This window comes from Centroberyx gerrardi, chromosome 14, assembly GCF_048128805.1.
Source record: "Centroberyx gerrardi isolate f3 chromosome 14, fCenGer3.hap1.cur.20231027, whole genome shotgun sequence".
In the NCBI taxonomy this organism is placed as follows: domain Eukaryota; kingdom Metazoa; phylum Chordata; class Actinopteri; order Beryciformes; family Berycidae; genus Centroberyx; species Centroberyx gerrardi.
Window position 1 is genome coordinate 2,234,765 of NC_136010.1, and position 15,000 is coordinate 2,249,764.

The 15,000-nt window shown below is 44.7% G+C and overlaps 1 pseudogene across 1 annotated transcript in view; it reads left to right on the forward strand.

Moving 5' to 3' along the window:
• The window catches only part of LOC139923121 (inositol 1,4,5-trisphosphate-gated calcium channel ITPR3-like), a 41,858-nt pseudogene that overhangs the window by 583 nt on the left and 26,275 nt on the right, over positions 1–15,000 (forward strand). The window contains exons 2-15 of the transcript XR_013507146.1: positions 351–492; positions 1,159–1,318; positions 2,801–2,974; positions 3,574–3,692; positions 4,089–4,170; positions 4,693–4,809; positions 6,030–6,284; positions 7,406–7,550; positions 8,027–8,171; positions 9,132–9,345; positions 10,778–10,898; positions 12,887–12,941; positions 13,109–13,274; positions 14,014–14,181. The product of XR_013507146.1 is annotated as an inositol 1,4,5-trisphosphate-gated calcium channel ITPR3-like (transcript). The remainder of the gene's footprint in view (positions 1–350; positions 493–1,158; positions 1,319–2,800; positions 2,975–3,573; positions 3,693–4,088; positions 4,171–4,692; positions 4,810–6,029; positions 6,285–7,405; positions 7,551–8,026; positions 8,172–9,131; positions 9,346–10,777; positions 10,899–12,886; positions 12,942–13,108; positions 13,275–14,013; positions 14,182–15,000) is intronic.

The window sequence follows — 15,000 nt, forward strand, 5'->3', positions numbered from 1 at the left end:
TTGTTTTATTATGGGTGGGTATTACGGACTTATATGTTTTATTTGTTGTCAGGCTGCTAGTTAACATGGTTTTCTTTGTGTTTTATCCAGGTTAGATATTATACACATGATATATAATATTCTTTCTGTCTCTGGTTTCCCATTAAGTGCTAGAAGCTTTGGTTTTCTTTGTGGTTTAACAGGCTACAGTCCTCTTATATACTGTATATTATTCCCTGTTGGTCATTTATACCCTGATCTAATTTTTCTCAGTTTGTCATTAAGCTGTTAAAACATGTTTTTTCTCTGTAATTTAATCAGACTACAGTATGTTTTCTAGATAACGTACAATAATGTTTCTGTTCATACAGGTTTGCCATCAAGCTGCTGGAGGACGTGGTTTTCTTCGTGGCTGATGTCACCAACAGCGGCCAGCCGGTCCTGGACGTCGTCATGACCAAGGCCAACCGAGAGAGGCAGAAACTCATGAGGGAACAGAACATCCTCAAACAGGTAGGATCCAGCAGATAGACTGAGCCCTAACCTCTAACTCTGACCTGTCCATAGCCCTAGACCGGTGGTTCTAACATGGGGGTCGGGATCCCCCAGGTAGTCGCAAGATAATTTCCGGGGGGTCCCGAGATGATTTATGGGATAAGAAAAATACATATTTCTACTACACATATTTCAGATTTTTTCTCAAATTTCTGCTTTTTTCTTGTGAAACACTGAATAGTTTTCAGCCTCACTGCCTCCTCTGATAATCCAATGGAACAGCCTGAAAAGGGAAAATCATTCTTTAGTTGAACTGTTCACCTCTCTGCATATCATCGCTGTCGGGTGAAAACCTCTCATCTCCAGAATGACAAGTTTTCAGAATGAGGAAAAACAGCCTCGTTTTTTAGCTTGATGACAATCCGGTTTTGAGTTTATCTAAGATCACAGTCTTAGATAAACTCAGGAACTGAAGTGAAACATGAATATCACATGACAACAGCACTTCATTTTAAAGGGTAACAAGCCAAAAAGGTTGAGAACCACTGATCTAGACCAACAGACTGGGATGGACGGCCAGTAAATACCCCTAGCCCTAACTCTAACCAACCAACCTGTAGTCTGTACTTTCACTCTAAACGTTTGTGTGTGTGTGTGTGTGTGTGTGTGTGTGTGGTGTGTCAGATCTTTGGCATCCTGAAGGCTCCTTTAAGGACAAGGGGGGGAGGGGCCTCTGCTGCGGCTGGAGGAGCTGGCGGACCAGAAGAACGCTCCGTACCAGTACATGCTCCGCCTCTGCTACAGAGTCCTGCGCCACTTCCCAGGAAGACTACCGGAAGAACAGGTGAGGAAGAGGAGGAGGAGGAGGAGGAGAGGGAGAGGAGGAGGAGAGGAGGAGAAGAGATGGACAAGGAGGAGGAGGAGGAGGGAGAGGGGGGAGATGAGGAGGAGAGGGAAGGAGGTGGGAGAGGAGGAGGAGAGGGAGGAGGAAGAGATGGACAAGGAGGAGGAGGAGGAGGGAGAGGGGGGAGATGAGGAGGGAGAGGAGGAAGAGGAGGAGGGAGGAGGAGAGGGAGTGGGGGGAGAGGAGGAGGAGGAGAGAGAGGAGGAGGAGAGGGAGGAGGAAGAGATGGACAAGGAGGAGGAGGAGGAGGGAGAGGGGGGAGATGAGGAGGGAGAGGAGGAAGAGGAGGGAGGGAGGAGGAGAGGGAGTGGGGGGAGAGGAGGAGGAGAGAGAGAGGGAAGAGAGGAGGAGGGAGAGGAGGAGGAGGGGGAGTGGGGGGAGAGGAGGAGGAGGGGGAGAGGAAGAGGAGGAGGTGGGAGAGGAGGAGGAGAGGGACGAGGAGGAGGAGGAGGAGGAGGGGGAGGAAGAGGAGGAGGTGGAGGAGGAGAGGGAGGTGGTGGGAGAGGAGGAGGAGGAGGAGGGGGAGAGGAAGAAGAGGAGGAGGAGGGGGAGGAGGGGGAGGAGAGTGAGGAGAAGGAGGACGAGGAGGGAGAGGGAGAGGAGGAAGAGGAGGAGGGAGAGGAGGAAGAGGGAGGAGGAGGAGGTGGGAGATGAGGAGGGAGAGGGAGAAGAGGAGAAGGAGGAGTAAGAGGAGGAGGGAGAGGAAGAAGAGGAGGAGGAGGTGGAGGAGGAGAGGGAGGAGGTAGGAGAGGAGGAGGAGAGGAGGAGGGGGGGAGGAGGGAGAGGGGGAAGAGGAGGAGGAAGAGGAGGAGGGAGAGGAGGGAGGGAGGAGGAGAGGGAGGAAGAGGAGGAGGAGGGAGAGGAAGAGGAGGAGGAGGAGGTGGAGGAGGAGAGGGGACGAGGAGGAGGAGGAGGAGGGAGAGGAAGAAGAGGAGGAGGGAGAGGAGGAGGAGGAAGAGGAGGACGAGGAGGGAGAGGGAGAGGAGGAGAGAGGAGGGGGGAGAGGGGAGAGGAGGAGAGTATGGTAGTGGTGATGAGGAAGATGATGATGATGGGGATTCTGAAGACTTTCTTTCTTTCTTCTCTTCGTTATTTCTTTGTCTTTCTTTTTCTCTCGTCCTTTCTTGAGTTATGTTTCTTTCTCCATTTCTTGCATTTCTTCTATATTCTTTCTTTCTTTCTTTCTTTCTCTTTCTTTCTTTCTTTCTTCTCCCTTACTTCTGTATTATTACAACCAAAAAGAACATTTTATAATGTTGAAAAGCAATAAAATGGGACAGTCTCTTCCTCTTCATCTCTCTCTCTCTTTCCCCCTCCATCTCTCTCTCATTTCAATTCAGTGGTTCATAGGACCAATATAAAGGAAAGTGATGACACAGAAAGTGAATAAGTCTCCCCCCCCCCCCCCCCCCCCCCCCTCAGGAGCACATAGCGAAGCAGTTCGGAGTGATGCAGAGTCAGATCGATACGACATCCTGGCTGAAGACACCATCGACCGCTCTGCTGCACAACAACCGCAAACTGCTGGAGAAACACATCACCAAGACCGAGGTGGAGACCTTCGTCAGCCTGGTCCGCCCGCAACCGAGAGCCCAGGTGAGGAGGGAGGGAGGGAGGGAGGGAGGGAGGGAGGGGAGGGAGGGAGGAGGGGAGGGAGAGGAAGGAGAGAGGGAGGAGGGAGGAGGGAGGGAGGAGGGGAGGAAGGGTGGGAGGGAGGAAGGAGGGAGGCAAGGACCTTCTGCATCTTCTGTAGGGAGGATGAGGGAGGGAGGAGGGAAGGAGAGAGGGAGGAGGGAAGGAGGGAGGGAGGAAGGAGGGAGGGAGGAGGGAAGGAGGGAGGAAGGAGGGAGGGAAGGAGAGAGGGAGGAGGGGAGGAGGGAGGGAGGAGGGGGAGGAGGGAGGAGGGAGGGAGGAAGGGAGGAGGGAGGAAGGATGAGGAGGGAGGGGAGGGGGGAAGGATGGGAGGAGGGAGGGAGGGAGGAGGGAAGGAGAGAGGGAGGAGGGACCTTCTGCACCTTCTGTAAATAAATCTCAGTCCTTTTTAGATTTCTCCCTTTTTATCAGTGAGTTCTTCTTGGTGTCTTATCGTGTGTGTGTGTGTGTGTGTGTGTGTGGTGTGTGTGAGGTGTGTGTGTATGCGTGTGTGTGTGTGTGTGTGTGTGTGTGTGTATGCGTGTGTGTGTGTGTCTCCCCAGGTTTCTGGACTACCTGTCAGATCTGTGTGTGTCCAACAACGTGGCGATCCCCGTCACACAGGAGCTCATCTGTAATGTGTCCTGGACCCCAAGAACCAGGACATCCTCATCAAAACAGAGAGGAGGGGAGGGCGGAGGGGTGGAGGGGTGAGGGATCGGAGGGATGGGGGGATGGAGGGACGGAGGGGATGGGGGGATGGAGGGACGGAGGGATGGGGGGATGGAGGGGTGGAGGGAAAGATGGATTTGGAGTTATCAGAATTTGATTGGATTAAATGTTTGTCTCCGCCCCCGAGTGCAGGAAGAGTCAGAAACAGAAATGTTTACCAGAAAGAGACGCTCTGTTGATTTTGATATTCAATTTCTCCAAATCAACATTTTGTCATGTTGGGGCTGTGTTGGTGAACAGGTGAACAGGTGAACAGGTGAACACTAAGTCCAGCAACATCAACAAAATGTAAAAAAAAAACGATTTTTCATTTCACGGGCTCTTTCTTCGTGTTTCCCTCCTCCAGACGCCGCGTCCCCAAAGAGGCGGCGCCCGGCGGCGTTCAGGGAGAATACCTGGGGATGGACGACTACGGAGACGAGGACGAGGTACGAACATCTGCCGCCGCCTCTGTTTCCATCTGTCTGTCTGCAGTAAGCCAGGAAGTCTCCTGTCTGCCTGTCATGTCCGGCTTCCTGTTCGTGTCACTGACAAAACGCTGTTCGCAAGAACAGCTAGTGAAGGCGAGGAGAAGATTTATCGCTTTAATTCAGTTAAATCAGTTAAGTCAGTTCAAGTTATCCACAGTCTTATGCAAGAATTGTGATCTTTTTTATTGTACATATTTTACTATAAATAAAGGCTAAATAAATGAATTAATAATAGCTGTATGATTGTGGGTCTTTACCTCAGTTGTGTTTACAGATATGGTTAATGAGGACAGGCAGGTTTCCTATCTATCTACTCTAATTCTATGTACTGTAATGTTATTTGACCAGTGGTTTTTGTGGCTGTTACTCTCCCTGTAGTTGTGGCTGGCTTTAACAGACAGAACCAGGAGAGGTGGTCTCTATTTGATCTGCTTCTGTGTCTTCCTGTGTTGTCACTTCCTGTGTTGTCACTTCCTGTAGGTGTGGCTGGTGTGGACAGACAAGACCAATGAGAGACAGGAGAAGAGCATCAGACAGCTGGCTCAAGGAGGCGAGACAGGGCAACGCTCACGACGAGAACGTACTGACTTACTACAGGTAGACAGACAGGCTGACACACACACACACCACACACACACACACACACACACACACACACATTACATATTACACGCACAAAATGATCTTCACACTCAACACAGTGGCTAGAAGAAGGATTAACAGCTGAATCAACGGTTATCATGAGGTAGAGTTAATAAGATTCTGAGAAATAAATTCTGAGAAATAAGACTCTTGCAAACAAGCAATGTAAACTTCATCAAAAGAAAATCCAAGGAAAAAGACGTCCCAAGTCTAAATGTAGATTACCAAGTCAAGTCCAAGTCATTAACGTCAAGTCTCAAGTCTAAATGTAGAACAGCAAGTCAAGTCAGAACAAATCAAGAGTCCAGTATCAATTTAATATCTTAAAGAAAACTAAATATCTAGGACTTTTCAATGCAATATGGTTTTAATAGGATAAAAACTTGGTAAGAGCATCATGAGTTTGATTTCTATAATCAGTTTCAACTTAAAGTACAAGTCAGTCAAGTCTCAAGTCTTCTCTTCATGCATCAAGTCAAGTCTCAAACAGTTACAAATATGACTCGAGTCCAAGTCATGTGACTCGAGTCTCCACCTCTGCTAACTGTACATTTTCATTGTTTTCACGCAAAATACAAAACGACATACAGTATGTAATTTGGTCTTTTTATTTTTGCCTTTCTCTCTCCTCTCTCTCTCTCTCTCTCTCCCCCTCTCCCACTCTCTCTCTCTCCCTCTCCCCCCCCCCTCTCCCTCTCTCTCTCTCTCTCCCCCCCCCTCTCTCTCCCTCTCTCTCTCTCTCTCTCTCTACCCCCCCTCTCTCTCCCCCTCTCTCTCTCTCTCCCCTCTCTTTCTCTCCCCCTCTCTCTCTCTCTCTCGGTGTCTCTCTCTCTCTCTCTCTCTCCCTCTCCCACCCCCCTCTCTCTCCCCCTCCCCCCCTCTCCCCTCCTCTCTCCCTCTCTCTCTCTCTCCCCCCCTCTCCCTCTCTCCCTCTCTCCCTCTCTCTCTCTCTCCCCCCCCCTCTCTCCCTCTCTCTCCCCCCCCCTCTCTCTCTCTCTCCCCCTCTCTCTCCCCTCTCTCTCCCCCCCCTCTCCCTCTCTCTCTCTCTCTCTCCCTCTGTCTCCCCCCCCTCCCTCTCTCTCTCTCTCTCCCCCTCTCCCCCCCCCCTCTCTCTCCCCCTCCCCCCTCTCCCCTCCTCTCTCTCTCTCTCTCTCTCTCCCCCCCCCCCCTCTCAGGTACCAGTTGAAGCTGTATGCCCGGATGTGTCTGGACCGTCAGTACCTGGCTATAGATGAGATCTCCAAGCAGCTGGATGTGGAGCTGATCTTCTGTGCATGATGGACGAGACGCTGCCGTTCGACCTGCGCGCCTCCTTCTGCCGCCTCATGCTGCACAGCGCACGTCGACCGCGACCCGCAGGAGCTGGTGACGCCCGTCAAGTTCGCCCGGCCTCTGGACCCGAGATCCCCACCCTCCATCACCATCAAAGAGTCGGTAGATTTTAATGTTACAGCAATAACAAGCTGGAGGTCATTTTAAGCGAGTGGCCACGCTGATCCATCAGAAAACAGAATTATTGCTGATAGGTGTGTGTGTGTTGGTTTGTTCTGAGCGTCAACATGGCGGCGAGGCAGAAGAACAGGAAGCTTTGCTCATAACGGAGCTGCTTGATAGAAAACAGAAGAAACAGACTCTACTGTATAAACTCAATCAGAAACTGATCTGAAAACCTCCAGTCATCCCAACGCTCCACCAGGCTTTCTCTGTTTTATCTTTGTTTCGGTCGGACCGTCGTCTCTGTGTTCGCCGCTAGTTTCTACAGAACAAACGTAGGAACGCCTCTGATTGCTGAACGGACGCTGACAGATTGACAGACTGACAGATAGACGGATCAGTGTGGCCGCCGCCTTATACTGTGATATTAGGTCGGATGGTGATGTTAGGTACAGCGCTGAAGCCTCCATAACCCTTTCAAAACAAGTACAGATGTTGGGTGATCAGTATTGATGAGCAATTTATGAAACACAATTTTACCAATTGTGGATTGCTTTTAAAGTCACTCTGAAACGGCCTTTTGAGAGCATCTTGCTCTTTCTGGTTGAAACAGGATGTTGAAGGATGAAGACGAGGACAGTATCGTCAGCATAGAGCTTTAGTTTGATAGGGAGTAAAGACAGCTGAAGTCAGTTTCACATATTATTTATTTACTGTACTGTATATTCCATGGACTTACTTTCTGTTACAATCTGTAATGTTTTATTGGTTGGAATTTTTATTTATGCCTTCTTGTGCGCTATGAAATAACAGCTAAAGATTCACTGTTTTCCAGGAAGTAAAACTAATGGGATTTTTACAAGTACAAGAAAGTAAAACATTTTGTCTTTTTTGTTTTTGCTATTTTATGGTTAAATAGGTGGACATTATGATATGGAGAATTAGCTAACAATGTGAAATTTACAATTCTCAGTTTAACAATTATAGTGTTATTTATCCAAGGTAATGACAGCAGAAACATCAAGAAGAAGAAACGATTCTGCACCATGGTTTTAAGGAGGAATATATTGCTATTATTTTATCATTTTAATTCTTTAATTATGTTTTTAATCCTCAGTTATGACTCCAACATGGATGACAGCAGAGACAACAAGAAGAACCGGTTCTCCAACACCATGGCGTTCATGGAGGAATACCTCAACAACGTCCTGAACGACGAGCTGCCCTTCCACAACGAGGAGAAGAACAAACTCACGTACGAGGTCGGTCCACTGTCGCTCTTCTTCTTCTCTTGTTGTGAAATAGAAAGAAGGAGGAAGAGAGGGAGAGAGAGAGGAAGACAGAGACTCTGTTCCTCATCTTTCCTTCTACATTGAAGGGAATGTTTCCTCTATGGGTTGTGAAAAACCTGTTGGATAACCTCTATTGACTTGAACACTCGGGGTGTGAAACTCTACAGATACTGACTGAAAAACATATTCAACGATATCAGTTCTTAGCCCATTTTGGCCCATTATCACTAGCTACCAGAGTCTAGCCTAGGTGAAAGAGAAAGCTAGCTAACTAACTAGAGAGCTAGCTAACTAATATGAGGGTAATATACAACTTGATCCCCTTTCCCCATTTATTTGCTTTACATGTTCACTATTGATATTTTCTCTTTTCTTCTTTCTTTTGCTCTCTCTCTCTCTCTCTCTCTCTCTCTCTCTCTCTCTCTCTCCTCCTCCTCCTCCTCCAGGTGGTGAGTCTGGCCAGGCATCTGATCTACTTTGGTTTCTACAGTTTCTTTGAGCTGCTCAGACTCACCAGAACCCTGCTGGGCATCATCGACTGCATCCCCAACCCGGCTCACACAGGGCTGCTGTTCCACGACGACGGGTCAGGTACTGTTTACCCAACCCTGAACATATAGGGCTCTGTTTACCCAACCCTGAACATATAGGGCTCTGTTTACCCAACCCTGAACATATAGGGCTCTGTTTACCCAACCCTGAACATATAGGGCTCTGTTTACCCAACTCTGAACATATAGGGCTCTGTTTACCCAACCCTGAACATATAGGGCTCTGTTTACCCAACCCTGAACATATAGGGCTCTGTTTACCCAACCCTGAACATATAGGACTCTGTTTACCCAACCCTGAACATATAGGGCTCTGTTTACCCAACCCTGAACATATAGGGCTCTGTTTACCCAACCCTGAACATATAGGGCTCTGTTTACCCAACCCTGAACATATAGGACTCTGTTTACCCAACTCTGAACATATAGGACTCTGTTTACCCAACCCTGAACATATAGGGCTCTGTTTACCCAACCCTGCATATATATGACTCTGTTTACCCAACCCTGAACATATAGGGCTCTGTTTACCCAACCCTACATATATAGGACTCTGTTTACCCAGCCCTGCATACATATGACTCTTACCCCATGACGATGGCTCAACCCTGTCAATGTAGGAGTTCTGTTTAGTGATGATGGCTTAGGTCTATTTTCTCAACGTTATTCCCATAATATCTTAATATAATGTATAATGGGAATTCATCACATACTCTCTCCCTCTGTCTAAATTTCAATTTTAATTTGACAAGCTTATTGGCATGAATGTTGAAAACAATATTGCTAAATGAAACAGTCAATGTAAATCAAAGATGTTATTCAACATGTCTCTGTCTCTCTTGTTCTCTCTCTCTCTCTGTGTCTCTGTGTGTCTCTCTCTCTGTCTCTTTCTCTCTCTCTGTCTCTCTGTCTCTCTCTCTCTCTCTCTCCCTCTCTCTCTCTCTCTCTCTCTCTCTCTCTCTCTCTCTCTCTCTCTCTCTCTCTCTCTCTCTCTCTGAAGGGAAGAATGTGAAGCGCTCCATACATGGGATGGGTCAGATTATGTCCACCATGTCCTGAACAGGAAGCAGTCCATATTCGGCGGTGCGGGGGCCAGAGGGGCGGGGCTGGGGGCGGGGCTTGCGCTTGATGGACAGAGAGCCAGTAAAGACAGTATAGACAAGATGGACCTGACAGTGATGGACACCAAGCTGAAGATCCTGGAGATATTACAGGTAACTTACTTATATAACTAGTTAACTAAACTAATATACACAAGATCCTGGAGATATTACAGGTAACTTACTTATATAACTAGTTAACTAAACTAAATTAATATACACAAGATACTGGAGATATTACAGGTAACTTGCTTATATAACTAGTTAACTAAACTAAATTAATATACACAAGATACTGGAGATATTACAGGTAACTTACTTATATAACTAGTTAACTAAACTAAATTAATATACACAAGATACTGGAGATATTACAGGTAACTTACTTATATAACTAGTTAACTAAACTAAATTAATATACACAAGATACTGGAGATATTACAGGTAACTTACTTATATAACTAGTTAACTAAACTAATATACACAAGATACTGGAGATATTACAGGTAACTTACTTATATAACTAGTTAACTAAACTAAACTAATATACACAAGATACTGGAGATATTACAGGTAACTTACTTATATAACTAGTTAACTAAACTAAACTAATATACACAAGATACTGGAGATATTACAGGTAACTTACTTATATAACTAGTTAACTAAACTAAACTAATATACACAAGATACTGGAGATATTACAGGTAACTTACTTATATAACTAGTTAACTAAACTAAACTAATATACACAAGGTACTGGAGATATTACAGGTAACTTACTTATATAACTAGTTAACTAAACTAAACTAATATACACAAGGTACTGGAGATATTACAGGTAACTTACTTATATAACTAGTTAACTAAACTAAACTAATATACACAAGATACTGGAGATATTACAGGTAACTTACTTATATAACTAGTTAACTAAACTAATATACACAAGATACTGGAGATATTACAGGTAACTTACTTATATAACTAGTTAAACTAAATTAATATACACAAGATACTGGAGATATTACAGGTAACGCAGTAGTATATCTAATGATAAATTACACTAGAGAAGATACTAGAGATGTTATAGGTAACTAACTTAACTAACTTTAGTTTAGTTAACTACTAAAGTAGTTATAATAATAATAATAATAATAATAATAATAATAATAATAATAATTTTATTTATGTAGAAGTTACAAAGTGTTGAACACCAGAAGAGTTAACTAAACTAAATTGCATAGACACGATACTGGAAATATTACAAGTAACTAACTTAATAACTAATCTATACTACACTAACCTATACTAAATTAAACTAAACTAAACCTAGATAATACCTTGAGATACTGTAGATATTACAAATTAACTAAGCCTGAACACAGACTGATCATCTATCCTGTTGATTTACTGGTATTTTAATGTGAAAAAGTTGCGTATTGTAGCTCTAACTGAACTAATCTCTCTCTCTCTCTCTCTCTCTCTCTCTCTCTCTCTCTCTCTCTCTCTCTCTCTCTCTCTCTCTCTCTCTCTCTCTCATCAGTTCATCCTAAACGTTCGTCTGGATTATCGCCTCTCCTTCCTGCTGTCCGTCTTTAAGAAAGAGTTTGTGGATGTTTATCCCATGGCTGATGCTGACGCCACTACCAATATGGAGCAAGCAGGTACACACACACACACACACACACACACTTACACACTTACACCCTCTCCTTCTCTCTTTCTCATTCACACACACACACACACACACATGCATACATCAAGCTGTTTATGATAAAGGTGTGTGTTGTTATTTGTCCCATTGCTGGCAGACGTCCCCGTCACCATGGAAACAACAGGTAGAGCCCAGCTAACTACACTGCAGTAACTGTACAGTATATTACAGCATTAATACCAGAGACATGAGAATAAAAAACAGGAGAAAACAAGAAAGATCGCCAACCGGTTCTCTAGTTACCACAACAGCTGACAATAAACAGGGCCAGACGTGCATTATGGGAATTATCTGCTGGGTTGGAATGAGGCTTCGACCAATCAGGTCACTTGGCAGAAACTACTCATTGTATTATATGATACAGCATGCTAGTCTTGGTTATTTGTCAGCGCAGACATGACGATATGAAATGTGACCAATCGCCATGAATCCAGACTCATTTTCCTTTACAGCAAAACTCTTTTACATCAGGAGAAGTTTAATGAAATGCATGTTTGCATTGTTTGCATGCATGATTCAGTAATTCAATGAAACAAATGTATTGACCCTTAATAAGTAATATGTCATTTTAAAGCTCTGAATGCAAAGATCAATAATCCATGAAAAACAAGAACACAATCTCCCACAATGTGTTGTTTTTCCATGTTGGAACATGAATATGCTAAATATGCTAAATGTGATGTAACAGGATAAAACCAGTTTTCATTCCAGTCAGTCAGTCAGACAGTCAGTCAGTCAGTCAGACAGTCAGTCAGACAGTCAGACAGTCAGTCAGACAGTCAGTCAGACAGACAGTCAGACAGTCAGTCAGTCAGACAGTCAGTCAGTCAGTCAGTCAGTCAGACAGTCAGTCAGTCAGACAGACAGTCAGTCAGTCAGACAGTCAGTCAGTCAGTCAGACAGTCAGTCAGACAGTCAGACAGTCAGACAGTCAGTCAGACAGTCAGTCAGTCAGACAGTCAGACAGTCAGTCAGTCAGTCAGACAGTCAGTCAGTCAGTCAGTCAGACAGTCAGACAGTCAGTCAGACAGTCAGTCAGTCAGTCAAACAGTCAGTCAGTCAAACAGTCAGTCAGACAGTCAGTCAGTCAGTCAGTCAGACAGTCAGTCAGTCAGTCAAACAGTCAGTCAGTCAGACAGTCAGTCAGTCAGTCAGACAGTCAGTCAGACAGTCAGACAGTCAGTCAGACAGTCAGTCAGACAGACAGTCAGACAGTCAGTCAGTCAGACAGTCAGTCAGTCAGTCAGTCAGTCAGACAGTCAGTCAGTCAGACAGACAGTCAGTCAGTCAGACAGTCAGTCAGTCAGTCAGACAGTCAGTCAGACAGTCAGACAGTCAGACAGTCAGTCAGACAGTCAGTCAGTCAGACAGTCAGACAGTCAGACAGTCAGTCAGTCAGTCAGACAGTCAGTCAGTCAGTCAGTCAGACAGTCAGACAGTCAGTCAGACAGTCAGTCAGTCAGTCAAACAGTCAGTCAGTCAAACAGTCAGTCAGACAGTCAGTCAGTCAGTCAGTCAGACAGTCAGTCAGACAGTCAGACAGTCAGACAGTCAGTCAGACAGTCAGTCAGACAGTCAGTCAGTCAGTCAGACAGTCAGACAGTCAGTCAGTCAGTCAGTCAGTCAGTCAGTCAGTCAGACAGTCAGACAGTCAGTCAGACAGTCAGTCAGTCAGTCAAACAGTCAGTCAGTCAAACAGTCAGTCAGACAGTCAGTCAGTCAGTCAGTCAGTCAGTCAGTCAGACAGTCAGACAGTCAGTCAGACAGTCAGACAGTCAGTCAGTCAGACAGTCAGTCAGTCAGTCAGTCAGTCAAACAGTCAGTCAGTCAGTCAGTCAAACAGTCAGTCAGTCAGTCAGTCAAACAGTCAGTCAGTCAGTCAGTCAGTCAGTCAGACAGTCAGTCCTGTTGGTTATAAATCTGTTTGTCCCTCTGCAGCCACCATCAACCTGCAGCACATTGGAGAGCAGGCGGAGGCCATGTTTGGAGTGGGGTACGTTCAACACCATTACACTGTTCAATAAATCTTATGTTTATTGTAGTTCTTTATAACTACCTGCAGCACTGTTGATAATCACTTTATCAACTGTTGGGGACGGTTAAAGAAACTGTGTGTGTGTGTGTGTGTGTGTGTGTGTGTGTGTGTGTGTGTGTGAGCAGGAAGGGGAACAGCATCCTGGAGGTGGATGATGAGGGGGGGCGTATGTTCCTGCGGGTGCTGATCCACCTCACCATGCACGACTATCCTCCGCTGGTGTCCGGGGCGCTGCAGCTGCTGTTCAAACACTTCAGCCAGAGACAGGAGGTGCTGCACACCTTCAAACAGGTACGCACACACACACACACACACACACACACATACATACACACACACTACATACACAATATACACATAAACACATTTATATTTGACAAGTTTAAACTCAGGAACCATCAGATGTTTCTGTTTTGGCCACTGGGTGAGTGATTCATGTCTCTCTCCCTCTCTCTCTCTTTATGTCAATTCAATTCAATTTTTCAATTCAACATGCTTTATTGGCATGAATGTCATACAAACAATATTGCCAAAGTATCTAAGAACAATGAACTAAAAAAGATACAATTCATCTAACAACAAAGTAAATAGTGAATACATTACTAAGTAAAACAAAGTCAATTCAAGCAAGAGCATTCTGACAGTAAAATGTCTCGCTATCCAACTCTTCCTCCTCTCTGTATTATTTCTTTTTCTCTCTCACTTGAATTACTTTATTGGCATGAGTTTTGAACAAAAACAATATTGTTAAAGCAGTTTACAAAAAGTAAAAAATTAAAACAAATGTCCGTTTATATATATTCACCACATCGATTTATTCCTAATATTCATTTTGAAGATAATTATTCAAATAATTCAAGTGGTTCTATAACTCAATGGATAGAGCAAGACACTAACACTGCCAGTGTTATGCGACCATTTCCACCCATGCTAAAAATGTATGCACTCACCTTACTGTAATGTTGGATAAAAAACATCCACCCAATACCGAATACTCAGTCCTCCAAACCGGCTGTCTGTCCGCCTGCAGGTCCAGCTGCTGATCTCGGCTCAGGATGTGGAGAACTACAAGCTGATCAAGGCGGATCTGGATCGCCTCCGAACGCTGGTGGAGAAATCCGAGCTGTGGGTGGAGAAGAAGGGCGCAGGAGGAGGGGAGGGGAAGAAGGACAAGAAAGACAAGAAGGAGAAAGGAGAGGTGAGGAGGAAAAACATACGTGTGTGAGAAAATGTCAAAAATCTCTCTTTCAGATTTGAGTTAAAACTTCATGGTAGTGCATTTAGCAGCATCTTACCATTATTTTCCCACAAATTTGAGAGCTTAATGAATTTCTGATTTTTTAATAATTTAATTTTTTTTACGAGTAAAAAATCATGTCTGTGGTGTTACCATTTCTTGTGATCCAATATCATGCCTTTTGAAAACAATCATTCAGTTGCTGGATGACTCTTTCATTGCAATCATTGATTTTTTTTTTATGTTTGGGGAAATCCATTTTAAATATCGCAAATTGTCTAAATCTAAATAGCTCTTTCCAAAAGAATTACATTGTTATTGTGATCATCATTATAATTAATATTTATATTCGTACTGGAGAAAAAGCAAAACTTAAGTTTGCTCGGGGGAAGAAGGAGAGTGAGCTCAAGGAGAAAAGAGAGATGAGGATGAAGACGAGGACAGTATCATCAGCATAGAGCTTTACTTTGATAAGGAGTAAAGTCAGCATCAGATCATATTATGTATTTACTGTCCTGCATATTCCCATGGACTTACTTTCTGTTGCAAAATGGATAGTTGTTGTCTTCATTTCTAAGCGACTTCTATCTGCTGTAAAATACCTGATGAATGCACTCCTGTTACCGTTTAAAGAGGAACTAAACCCCAAACCCAAATCTGTGTAAAGCCTGACATCTAATGGCAAAAAGCATGCTACTGAAATTGCCATCTGCTATTGGCTGATCTCGTGCCAGGTGACGTCACCAAAGATCAGCACTAACTGAAAGCCACTGCTCATAC